General features: G+C 42.5%; 1 protein-coding gene across 1 annotated transcript in view; it reads left to right on the top strand.

The window, feature by feature from the left end:
- Positions 1 to 7,174, top strand: part of LOC108696826 (electron transfer flavoprotein subunit beta) — a 57,880-nt gene extending 50,706 nt beyond the window's left edge. Inside the window, exon 7 of the mRNA XM_018226484.1 lies at positions 6,992 to 7,174. The gene's annotated coding sequence lies outside the window, so the exon portion shown is untranslated. The remainder of the gene's footprint in view (positions 1 to 6,991) is intronic.
- The last annotated feature ends 6,744 nt before the right edge of the window (positions 7,175 to 13,918 follow it).

The raw sequence follows: 13,918 nt of genomic DNA, 5'->3' as shown, positions 1-13,918 counted from the left end.
CCCTGGGCTACTGCGATGAAGCTGGAATTCTGGGGAAAAATCCTGCATTGTGGGTAAAATAGTTGAGGTAAATAACCCCAACCAACAGTCTGGCCCTGCCTAAAACATGGGATGGGGTTAGTCCACAAGCAGTTAACTGGAGCAGTAGAGAAACAGCTGGATACCAGTAACATTTCCATTTTGCTTGTTAAATTCAGTGCTGGTTTTTAAACCCGACTTTACTGCCCATTTAAGCAGCGTTTTTTTTTACGCTACAGTTATCCAGGATTAAAAAAAAAAAAGTCCCACATTAATTAGTGTTTATATCATTTTAATCATGCAGCCAATTAGACTAGAGCTGTACCTGTAACAGAAGGCCCTAGAAGTGCCGGCTGCCCGTTTGCTGATGCCGGGGCGATTACCGCAGACCTTTAACAGATGCCGGAGATGAGAAACAATTTGATCCTCTGGTTGTAACTCTCCTGTTCCTGTGTATCGCTACCTCGCCTTCCCAATTAGGCCATTAATTAATGTAACTAGGTAACTGAAGTTGTCATCTTGCAACGTGAAGTGCTCTCGCTAAGGGTGGGTGACTGCAAAATGCCATCAATATTTGGGAGCCTGATTTGATAAATACTAATTTGATAAATACGTATTTAATGATGTTTTGTTTACCGCATGCTCAGCGTGTCGGCTTGATGCAAACCTTTTAGCTGCGTGAGCAACTAGCGTACGGCTGCCAGAGTAATACAATTTGTATCGACTGCACTCTCCCATAATTGCCCTGTTTGGCTCATGCACAGTTACCTTTCAGTCGTACACATTCGATCCTTTTGTTCCTGAGTGGAACCAGAGGGCCTTTTCCTTCAACTGCATTATTATATATTTCATAAACATGAAGCATTACTAAGCACAGCCATAATGAAGGGAAGGATGTGCACTAAATTAAATTCTCCTCCTCATTACTGTGCAGGGGTCGTCCTAATGTGCACCAGAGTAAATTCCCCTCCTTAATACTGAGCATGGGCAGTCCTAATGTGCATCAGAACAAATTCCCCTCCTCAATACTAAGCAGTGACAGTCCTAATGTGTATCAGAATAAATTCCCCATCTCAATACTAAGCATGGGCAGTCCTAATGTGTATCCAAATAAATTCCCCATCTCAATACTAAGCAGGGGCAGTCCTAAAGTGCACCAGAGTAAATTTCCCTCTTCAGTTCTAAGCAGGGGCAGTCCTAATGTGCATCAGAGTAAACTCTCCTCCTCAATACTAAGAAGGGACAGTCCTAATGTGCACCAGAGTAAATTCCCCTCAATATTAAGCAGGGGCAGTCCTGATGTGCACCAGAGTAAATGTCCCTCTTCAGTACTAAGCAGGGTCAGTCCTAATGTGCACCAGAGTAAATGTCCCTCTTCAGTACTAAGCAGGGTCAGTCCTAATGTGCACCAGAGTAAATGTCCCTCTTCAGTACTAAGCAGGGGCAGTCCTAATGTGCACCATAGTAAATTCCCCTCAATATTAAGCTGGGGCAGTCCTGATGTGCACCAGAGTAAATGTCCCTCCTTTAAAGGGATTGTTCACCTTCCAAACACTTTTTTTTTTTTCAATTCAGTTGTTTTCAGATAATTCCCCAGAAATAAAGGCTTTTTTCAATTACTTTCCATTATTTATTTTTTACTGTTTTTCCAAAATCTAAGTTTAAAGTTGAATGCCCCTGATTCTGGCAGCTCAGTAATTCAGGTGCAGACTCTAAAGAAAAATAGTCTGGAGCCACAAAACATGACACAGCTTATAAACTTTTAAAAGTTTTAAACTTTTTTAAATTTTAACTGTTACAACAGAATAGGCCTACACATACACACTGCCCTTCTATTTGTTGTACTGTTAAATAAATTAAAAACGTAATAGCCCTATTAAATGCTAGTGTACTCATCTGTTTAATGTAGGGTTTCCACCTTTTTCCGGTAAAAAATACCGGCCTTCCTATATATTTATAATTTTTCCCTACTAATAACATTGGGATCAACCATAATTTTTACCAGCCAGGTGGCAACCCTAGTTTAATGTGACTTCTGTTTCTGAAGCTCCATGCTGATCTTCCCTCTCTTGTCTTGTGTGTGACCTCGGTAAGGACCATGATGAATCATCCTGGGATGTCTTTACAGCCCTGAACTCAAGAAGCCGCTAGCAAGTGCTAGGGATGTATAGACGACGCAAGACCGAGCCGCAGCAAGCAGGATGAAGAGCCGCATGAGGCTCCGGAGCCGCGTGTTGCCTACCCCTGCTCTAAATTGTTACGATTTTGCTCCATTAGTTACATTTAGATACATTTCTCAGCTATTGTATCAATTGTAACAGCTGCCTGTAATGAAACTCAGGGATTCTGCTCAGCAGGGACAAAGATAACAAATGTATTAACTAAATGTATCCATTTAAAACAGTTTACAGGGTCGGCGCCCCCCCCCCCCTCAAGCTGCTTCAGAGGATGAAAAATGATACTTTACACTTCAATATTAGAAAAACGGTCACGCAAAGAAAATGGAAAGTCATTGGAAAAATGTGTTATTTCTGGTGATTTATCTGAACAACACCTTTAATACTAAGCAGGGGCAGCCCTAATGTTCAGCATAGTAAATTCCCCTGCTCAATACTAAGTAGTTGCATTCCTATTGGGCAGTGTGCTAAATACCATAGTCTAAGCATCAGCAATTTGTGGCTTGCAATGAGATGTATGTCCCACCTTACTGTTAAGCAGAGGCAGATCTGACATTCGGAGGGGCGAATATCCTAACTAATAGCTACATATATATCCACGTGTAGTTCTAAAAAAAATGTATAAGGACATAGTCACAGTATTTATTTTCCTCTTATTTCATCTTAGATAGGGAAAAGTGCTTGTGGGGAGGGGTTGCATATATCTCTACATATAGAGCACAGAGTGTTGCCCACATCGGACCCTCCTTTATTCAGATATGAGCTCAATGACCCGGCATTTGGTATGTGTTTAGCAGTGGCGGCTGATTGAAGGAACGAGTGGCACCTGTGTTTGTCACCTGTCAGACAGCAGTGCAGATAGAGCAGTGATTCCCTTTGTACATTCTGTGATAACATCCACTGGAGCCTTGTCACATCTGTTCCCCCCGTTTAGCGTGACCCCACCAGCCTCCTCCTCCTCCTCTTCCTCCTGTTAGCATGGAGAATACACAAACAGAACATTTGTTGCTTCTTAACCCCATAAGCACAAAACCACTTGCAGCTGACTGCCATTCAGTGGGATTTTAGTGCGTCGCTGAATTCCCAGTGTAGAATCCTGTATACTTGGAACTATATACACCCACCAGCCAATGGCCACACTGGAAAACCACGTCCCAGCAGGAAACACAATTGTGATATCATTAAAAGCACAAGAGAAGGTGAAGGAGCTAAAGATGGCAGGTGCCATTGTGTGATACCATTAGTGAAAGCTGTTCCAGTCTCACTTCTGAAGGCAGCCATCTTTTTTCTTGAATACTGCTGTCCATAGTATTGGGAGACTGACGGTGAGCTTCGTAACATTGGTTCCGATGAGAAATCTAGTTCTTAAAAGGATTCTGTCATGATTTTTATGATGTCGTTTTTATTTCTTAATGACACTGTTTACACTGCAAATAATTCACTCTACGATATGAAATCTCATTCCTGAACCAGCAAGTGTATTTATTTAGTTGTAATATTGGTGTGTAGGTGCATCTCAGGTTATTTTGCCTGGTCATGTGATTTCAGAAAGAGCCAGCACTTTAGGATGGAACTGCTTTCTGGCATACTGTTGTTTCTTCTACTCAATGTAACTGAATGTGTCTCAGTGGGACTTGGATTTTACTATTGAGTGCTGTTCTTAGATCTACCAGGCAGCTGTTATCTTGTGTTAGGGAGCTGCTATCTGGTTACCTTCCCATTGTTCTGCTGTAAGGGTAAGGGCACACAGGCAGATTCGGCGAGATTAGTAGCCCGGCAACTAATTGCCTCTTCTTTGGGGCGACAATCTTCCCGATCTGCCTTCCCCTACCTACCCGCCGGCTAGAATGTAAATCACCAGCGGAATGGCACTTGGAGCGCTTTGTTTTCCAAAGTTGCCGGGGCGTCTAATCTCCCCGAATCTGCCCGTGTGCCCTTACCCTTAGGCTGCTGGGGGGAAAGGGAGGGGGTGATATCACTCCAACTTGATGTACAGCAGTAAAGAGTGACTGAAGTTTATCAGAGCACAAGTCACATGACTGGGGGCAGCTGGGAAACTGACACTATGTCTAACCCCATGTCAGATCTTAAAATTAAATATAAAAAAAAATCAGTTTGCTCTTTTGAGAAACGGATTTCAGTGCAGAATTCGGCCTACACTGTGAGACCCCTGTAGATGCCTCCCAGAAAAAGCACTTTCCCTTACCTGAAACCTCTCCTGTATAACAGCAGGCATTTATCTGCCAGTGATAATAAAAATAATGCCATGTTCTGTGCAGGCCACAGAGGTACATACATGCACCCGTGTACATTTGTTATTTTTAGAGGAACTTGTGAGACTGACCTGCCAGGCTGGTTTTGCATCATTAAAGCAGCAGGGCTATTTTTACTGCTGTTTCAGGAGTGCAGTCAGACTGCAACTGCCATATCCATTATTCTAGTTGTGCCCTTGGAAATAGCTACAGTTTCAACTGGTAGAACCGGAATCGGCGCCATCCGTGCAGAGAGATATAAATTAACTTTATCTTATGGGCAGTGTCTGGGTTGGGCAATACATTTACTGTGGTTTCTGTGCATGGATGAGGCGTGTAGCTATGTGCTTGTAAATACCAGCTTTCAATTGCCATATTTTAGGGTGTAGGGACGCCGTGCCCTATGTAACTAGATAATCACTCAGCGACTGTCATTGCATAATAATTTGAGGGACTTGTTTAAATCCTCAGTCGCTATTGGCTGTACACAGGCAGTGGACATTAACAACCAATAAGATCTTTGATTGTGGTTTCCCACTGCACATGTCCCAGTCTGCATTCCATACATTCCATAATACAGGGCGTGTTACATCTCAAATAATAACAGTGCACCCGTTAAAGAAAGGTTGAACTAAGTTCTTTAGACTGGATAGTTTCTACCTCTCCTCACACACACACACACACACACACACACACACACACTTCCATCCAGCTAGTGACAGGTAGGCATGTATACAGGATCTGCCAATTAGGAACTCGCATGCATCCTGAATACTTCTAGCTGCATACGGTGATGTTATTTGCACCCCCTGAGAACTGTGTCTTCCTCCTAAATAAAGTCCAAATGTGAGGCTTAATATCCTCTAATCAATATGGGTATGTATTATCCATGTAGCATTCAAAAGCTGTAATTGGCATTGCCATGGGCTAGAGTCCTGCAGGGGGTCTGGTACCCGCGTGTTACCCGCAAAAACCTGCCGTACCCTGCGGGTTGCAGGTAGACGTTTCGGGAGCGGGTATAGACGTGAGTCAGCGGTTCTCTGGGTTTGCGGGTCTTCTCAATAGCGAGTTTTACTCCTTTTTTTCTGATCACTCCTACTTCTAATGATGTCACTTCCGGTTTACAATGACAGCACTTCCTGTTTCTTGATGGTCAGCGGGTCACGGATCGGGTTGCAGATAAGGTACTTGCGGGTTGGGTCGGGAAGCTGGTAAGTGTGCGGGTCGGGTTTAACAAATTGGTTCCGCGCAGGACTCTACCATGGGCACACTTAGGGGCTGATTCACTAAGCTCGAGTGAAGGATACGAATGAAAAATACTTCGAATTTCGAAGTATTTTTTGGGTACTTCGACCATCGAATTGGTTAAATTCGTTCGAAGTCGAACGAAATCGAACGAATCGAACGAAAAATCGTTCGACTATTCGACCATTCGATAGTCAAAGTACTTCCCCTTTAAAAAAAACTTCGACCCCCTACTTCGGCAGCTAAAAGCTACCGAAGTCAATGTTAGCCTATGGGGAAGGTCCCCATAGGCTTGCCTGTGATTTTTTGATCGAAGGATTTTCCTTCGATCGTTGGATTAAAATCCTTCGAATCGTTCGATTCGAAGGATTTAATCATTCGATCGAACGGAAAATCCTTCGATCGATCGATCGCAGGATCAGCGCTAAATCCTTCGACTTCGATATTCGAAGTCGAAGGATTTCAATCCGAGGGTCGAATTTCGAAGTATTTTTAACTTCGAAATTCGACCCTTAGTGAATCGGCCCCTTACTGTTTCATGTTATATCTGTAATTTGGCACTAGTTCCTGTTGAATACTCTTAACTGTAAGTGGCATCACGATGGGGCACTTCCTGTGTAAACATTACTTGTATCCATACAAATAAGCACAGCTTTAATGGAACAGTTCAGTATAAACATAAAAACTGGGTAAATAGGCTTTGCAAAATGAATGTTTCTAATATAGTTATCCAAAAATGTAATGTATAAAGGCTGGAGTGACTGTATGTGTAACATAATAGCCAGAACACTACTTCCTGCTTTTCAGCTTTCTTGCTTTTCACTGATTGGTTACCAGGCAGTACTTAAGGGGGGCCACATGGGTCATATCTGTTGCTTTTGAATCTGAGCTGAATGCTGAGGATCAATCACAAACTCACTGAACAGTTATGTCCCATGTGGCCCCCCTTCAAGTCACTGACTAACTCAGAGTTAGAGAGCTGAAAAGCAGGAAGTAGTGTTCTGGCTATTATGTTACACATCCACTCACTCCAGCCTTTATACATTACATTTTTGGCTACTAACTATATTTGAAACATTTTTAATATCTATTTACCCAGTTTTTATTTCCACACTGAACTGTTCCTTTAAACCTAGAGAACTGGATGTTACAGAATTACGAGGGACTCAATTCTTTTAAATTCTTCCCGTCTGCGACTTGTGGATGTGACACAAAGTAACAGTTTATGTGTCGCTGTTTATTTTACCCCAGTTTGTGCAAACGTCATTATTCACCTCCTTCTCTCCGTGTTGTTTGCAGGTTAATTACTCGGCTGCTGTGGATTCCTGGGGTGTGGCTTCTGCTGCCCCAGTGCCTTCCCCACGCACCAATCAGATTGTCCAGTCCTCTGTCCTTCCCCCAATGGAGACGAGTGGAAGAGGAACCATCGCTGTAATTAAACCTGTTTCTATAAATAAACTTTTTGCCTTTGTACATCCTGAATGGGCTCCGACGGTGATTCATTGAATATTGGGGGGACATAAGAAAAATTATATATCTCGCACCCCAAACTTTAGCGCTTAGATAAATATGGCATCACTAGAGCTTATAGTTTTCCAAATAACCCCCAGCTGGTCTTGGCAAAGGATCACATAAAAGCTTTATCCCATGACACACACTGAGGCTGATATATAATATCTCAATAATTCAGCCATGTAAAAGGCACAAGACATTAGAAGAAAGTGCAGTTAAAGTGGCAGCTAATGATTCAGTGAGATTTATGTCCTCTCCAGTTTTATTGCTGCTCTTCCCTTCTATTAACCTCACACGTGCTTGTTAGGGGAGAGTGCAGCCCACTCCACGGAAAAACCCACTAATAGGTATTAAATATGTTCCTGGGGTGCACCCTTTGTGTTCTGGGTTACACTATGATAATAAAGCTGAGTGTGTGGCTCATAAATGCCAGGGTTCTAGTGCAGTCAGGGTTCCAGCGCAGTCAGAGTTCTAGTTCAGTCAAGGTTCTAGTGCAGTCAGGGTTCTAGTGCAGTCAGAGTTCTAGTTCAGTCAAGGTTCAAGTGCAGTCAAGGTTCTAGCGCAGTCAGTGTTCTAGCGCAGTCAGAGTTCTAGCGCAGTCAAGGTTCAAGTGCAGTCAAGGTTCTAGTGCAGAGTTCTTGCACAGTCAGGGTTCTAGTGCAGAGTTCTAGCACAGTCAGGATTCTAGTGCAGAGTTCTAGCGCAGTCAGGGTTCTAGTGCAGGGTTCTAGCGCAGTCAGGGTTCTAGTGCAGATTTCTAGCACAGTCAGGGTTCTAGTGCAGATTTATAGCACAGTCAGGGTTCTAGTGCAGGGTTCTAGCGCAGTCAGGGTTCTAGTGCAGTCTGTGTTGATCAGAGGTTATTCAGTATCTTTATTGACACATGGGTCTGTGTAGCAGAATCATATTCCAGGGCTTTTATTGGGGCAATGGGTTAAAGCAACGATCACAAATATTAGGGCAGCAGGAAACTCTAGGGCTTTGCTCAAACCCAGAGGCAGAAATGGCTTTAGTGATGACTCCATTTATCCCTCCTGTCCTTGTTCCCCGAGTGCAGCACTTTATCATCCAACACCCGGGGGAGGGGGGAGGTGTAATGAGAAATGAGACACTCACATGTGTCCTCTGTCTCACTGGGACCCTCACAGCTGCTGAACATTCAGTCTCTGTGTGTGACTGCCGAGGAAGCATGGACTCTACTTTCTCTTAATATTTGTATAACATTGACAATAAATGATTGGGCTTTGCCGCAGAGCTCACTCAAGCCAAAAGCAACTCAAAGTACATCACCTCTCCTAGTGGAAAACTGCAAATCCACTGCTTGTGGCACTGACCTACCAACCACTAATCAGATATTTTCCATCAGATCACACTGGTCACACCTCTTTCTCTATGTGGCCACAGAATCCCCAGGTAAATATAGTGAATAAAGTACCCCCTATTGGAAAATATAAGGATATTATAAGTCACAGAAGAGTTCCATGACCATATAAAAAAACAAGGATGAAGGTCATGGAACTCCGAGGTGACTTGTAATATCCTTATCATTTATAGTAGGGGGTACATTATCCCTTATAATACATGAGTGATACTCAGAGTTCCCTGTATAACTCAGCCTGCAGCCTTGTGCCTTTATATGGTCAGAACCCCTCAGTGACTTCTAATATCCTTATCATTTATAGTAGGGGGTACATTATCCCTTATAATACATGAGTGATACTCAGAGTTCCCTGCATAACTCAGCCTGCAGCCTTGTGCCTTTATATGGTCACAGAACAACCCCTCAGTGACTTCTAATATCCTTATCATTTACAGTAGAGGTACATTATCCCTTATAATACATGAGTGATACTCAGAGTTCCCTGTATAACTCAGCCTGCAGCCTTGTGCCTTTATATGGTCACAGAACAACCCCTCAGTGACTTCTAATATCCTTATCATTTACAGTAGAGGTACATTATCCCTTATAATACATGAGTGATACTCAGAGTTCCCTGTATAACTCAGCCTGCAGCCTTGTGCCTTTATATGGTCACAGAACAACCCCTCAGTGACTTCTAATATCCTTATCATTTACAGTAGGGGGTACATTATCCCTTATAATACATGAGTGATACTCAGAGTTCCCTGTATAAGTCAGCCTGCAGCCTTGTGCCTTTATATGGTCACAGAACAACCCCTCAGTGACTCCTAATATCCTTATCATTTACAGTAGGGGGTACATTATCCCTTATAATACATGAGTGATACTCAGAGTTCCCTGTATAACTCCGCCTGCAGCCTTGTGCCTTTATATGGTAACAAAATCTGTTTATAAGCAGAGAGCATACATTTCCTACTAAAACACAAGTGTCGACCTGTGTATTATTCTGTGAAAAATGCATTGCTTGTGTGCGGTTAAAGGGCAACTAAACCCCCGGCAGACTGAAGTAATCAGAATCAATGGGGAAGGGATATAAGTATTAGTGGCTCATGTGCTGCCAGTATATATGAATCCACATTATGAGAAACAACACTTATAGCTGAAGTTCTATAGTGGGATGTTCCTGATTTTATTAAAGACATAGGACAGGATCAAAGGTTTCGAGGCGTAATACCCTTTACAGGGTTGTCCATTAATATTGGATCCATGACGTGACCAGGTTCTGTACTCATGCAGCTTATCCCTCCCCATTGTTTTACCTCCCTCTCAGCCGACAGAAATATTTCTATGAGTCTCTGTCAATAAAAAGTGAGACGTTCCCGATATCCGAAACTGCCACCTTCCACTCAGTGGAGAAAAGGTAGAGGCCGCGCCCGACACTTATCTCTCTATTTACTTTGCCTCAATTTACATAACAGCTTTGTCATTGTCACAGGCCAATACATTTTATGTAACATGTAGCAATGCCTTTCCCTTAAACAGTAAAATACAAGGCAATGATTATTATCCTATAATACACAAAAGCCATGAATATCCAGTCAATTATATCCTTATAAACGGTGAGTTCTGATGTCATCAGTTATAAACGGTGAGTTCTGATGTCATTTCTGTCACATGACTCACTGAAATTTGTGTATTATAATAAATAAAGTACCCCCAGTTGTAAAATATGAGGATATTAGAAGTTACCTCGGAGTTCCATGACCTGTATAAATACACTCGGCCTTCTGCCTTGTACTTTTATATGGTCATGAAACTCCTCGGTAACTTATAATATCCTTATATTTTACAAGAGGGGGTACTTTATTCACTATTTATTTCTGTATCGAACTGACACTTTACAGAGCTTATCCGTCATTCCCAGCAGCCCCTGCCAGTGTCAGACTGGGGTACCTGGGGCCTAAAACTCACGCCAAGAACCCACCAAACACATAAATGCTCTCTCTGCTGCAACCTCCACCCACCCACTGCTACGTAGGACCCAAAAATACACTGCCCTTTCCACTACTCTTATAGGTCCAAAGCCGCACCCTTTAGCCATAATTAACCCAGACCTACCAGTAAGATCACTGCAGAAAATGGATAACTAGCATATAAACCCCAGACATACCAGTACAATCACTGCAGAAAATGGATAACTAGCCTATAAACCCCAGATATACCAGTACAATCACTGCAGAAAATGGATAACTAGCATATAAACCCCAGATATACCAGTACAATCACTGCAGAAAATGGATAACTAGCATATAAACCCCAGATATACCAGTACGATCACTGCAGAAAATGGATAACTAGCATATAAACCCCAGCCATACCAGTACAATCACTGCAGAAAATGGATAACTAGCATATAAACCCCAGATATACCAGTACAATCACTGCAGAAAATGGATAACTAGCATATAAACCCCAGATATACCAGTACAATCACTGCAGAAAATGGATAACTAGCATATAAACCCCAGATATACCAGTACAATCACTGCAGAAAATGGATAACTAGCATATAAACCCCAGATATACCAGTACAATCACTGCAGAAAATGGATAACTAGCATATAAACCCCAGATATACCAGTACAATCACTGCAGAAAATGGATAACTAGCATATAAACCCCAGATATACCAGTACAATCACTGCAGAAAATGGATAACTAGCATATAAACCCCAGATATACCAGTACGATCACTGCAGAAAATGGATAACTAGCATATAAACCCCAGTTATACCAGTACAATCACTGCAGAAAATGGACAAAGAACATATTTACTCCAGACATACCAGGAAGATCACTGCAGAAATGGGTTATAAACAAATTAACCCCAGAGATGCCTGTAATATCACTGCATAAAATGGCCAATAAACACATTAACCCTAAACATGTGAGTAGGAGCAAGATTCTTGCTAACGTAGTGTGCAGGAAACGTTTTCTCTTTTTAAGTGTTTTCACGTGGCATGACTATGCCTAGGTCGAGTTTGTGAGGTTTTTTTTTCCTACCTCGAATAAACTCATAACTCGAATGTTTTCTTATTTATGAAAAAGTGTTAAAAATTCGATTTAATGAAAGAGGGGAAAAAACCCAAATAACCCGAATTTATCGAGTGTACAAGCGCATACCATCATAAAAAAATGAAAATCATGAAGGCTACACACTTCTTCAAATGGTTAAAGGAACATCTGCCATTCACTTCTACGTGACCTTGACAGGTTTTAGGGTTTTTTATCCTGAAAATCTTTTAGTTTTTAGTGAAACTACTCTCGAAAAAAACACAACTCAACCTTTAATAAACAACCTCCTATGTGTCCTGCATCAAAATGAAAGAAGGTTGTGCTATCCAAAGAAGAGATAATGTCCCAAGTGGGGCTCTGGGGTACAGCAGGAGAGAGCAGGGAGGTTGGCCAGGCCACAAGGAAGGAATGGGAAAAGAATGAGTGGAGGCGGGCCCAGCATGAAAAATAAAGATGGCCGTGTGTTCCACCGTGGAATGCACTGCAGTCGTTAACTGCATTAATCTCAGTATGAATAGTTATTGTTGGTGGGGCCTTGAGGGGCCCAGCAGAGAGGAACATGGTCAGCAGACAATCTGAGGGGCCCAGCAGGTAGGTGCTCGGTCAGTCGCAGGGAGGCGGATGATTACCGAGAGGCAACGGTAATGGAAAGCAGATTGTCAAGGGTTGCTGTGGGTATAAGGAAGTGAGTGGGGCGCAGCAGAACTGGGGCCCACTGGGTGAACTCACTAGAGTGAACTTCTTGCAGATAGTATCATGGACCCCAGAGTGCTCAGCCAAGCCACATAATGTAAGTATTTCCAGCTCTGTAGAATCTCATTGTATATTGTAGAGCTTATCCGTAATCTGCTGTGTATCCTGTGCCTTTTCTCCTTTTTCAGCTTTCAATGGCTGCCCCCATGGCTATACAGCAGCTTGTTAATATAAACTATAGTAGTACTTATCTGTTATCTACTGTGTATCCTGTGCTTGAATGGCTGCCCCCATGGCTACACAGCAGCTTGTTTATATAAACTATAGTAGTACTTATCTGTTATCTACTGTGTATCCTGTGCTTGAGTGGCTGCCCCCATGGCTACACAGCAGCTTGTTTATATAAACTATAGTAGTACTTATCTGTTATCTACTGTGTATCCTGTGCTTGAGTGGCTGCCCCCATGGCTACACAGCAGCTTGTTTATATAAACTATAGTAGTACTTATCTGTTATCTACTGTGTATCCTGTGCTTGAATGGCTGCCCCCATGGCTACACAGCAGCTTGTTTATATAAACTATAGTAGTACTTATCTGTTATCTACTGTGTATCCTGTGCTTGAATGGCTGCCCCCATGGCTACACAGCAGCTTGTTTATATAAACTATAGTAGTACTTATCTGTTATCTACTGTGTATCCTGTGCTTGAATGGCTGCCCCCATGGCTACACAGCAGCTTGTTTATATAAACTATAGTAGAGTTTCTGTATCAAACACACCAGTGGTACCAGTGATGCACAACAGGACATTATATTTTAATTTCTTGAATTTTTTGGTGTTCCTGTTCCTAATCAGTGTGTATAGTAATAACATTAATGTAGCATATGAGGCTGTTCAGCACTGGGGCACATATGTAGTGTATACGTGTGCGTAACAATGACTCTATGGGTGTTATTTATTAAAATCCGACTGTTAAAATCTCGAATAACAAGATTTATTATACTCCGATGCTGCAAAAAGCCCAAATCTGAAAATCTGGCATCTCAGACCTGTCGAGGTCCTGTATAAGTCAATGGGAAATGCACTTCTCTCAGTTTGACGTTTTCGTGGTCTGCCCTGGTTTAAGCCAGAAAATCTGACTATTTGGTTGTTTTTGGGTAAGCTTGGGCGAATTTGACCTATTTTGTTTTGCCAAAAATTTGCCGCTGGCAAAATGATGCCGACGCCAATTAAATCTATGGGCGTCAAAACAATTTGACAGGCTGCACATTTTTTGCTGCGCATCATTTTTTTGATGCACACCGCCAAGTCTATGGGCGCTATTTCCACGGCGAAACAAGGCGAAAAAATTCACCCATCCCTGTTTTCGGGGCAAAAGTTTTTTTTACCACTAACACAACTAGGGTTGCCATCTTTTCCTAAAATGGTGGGGGGCGGGAACAAAAGGGGCGGACCGTGATGTAAAAGGGGGCATGGCCACCTCGCAGCGCAGACCAGAAGGAGGACTAAAATTGTGTTTTCAGCGGTTTGGGGGCGGGCCAATGGGTTTTGTTAAGGGTATTACAAATTCACCGGCAGCTAC

Source organism: Xenopus laevis, chromosome 7L (genome assembly GCF_017654675.1).
Source record: "Xenopus laevis strain J_2021 chromosome 7L, Xenopus_laevis_v10.1, whole genome shotgun sequence".
Taxonomy (NCBI): Eukaryota; Metazoa; Chordata; class Amphibia; order Anura; family Pipidae; genus Xenopus; species Xenopus laevis.
Note: the sequence above shows the minus strand (reverse complement) of the source record. Positions and strands in the feature narration are given on the sequence as shown.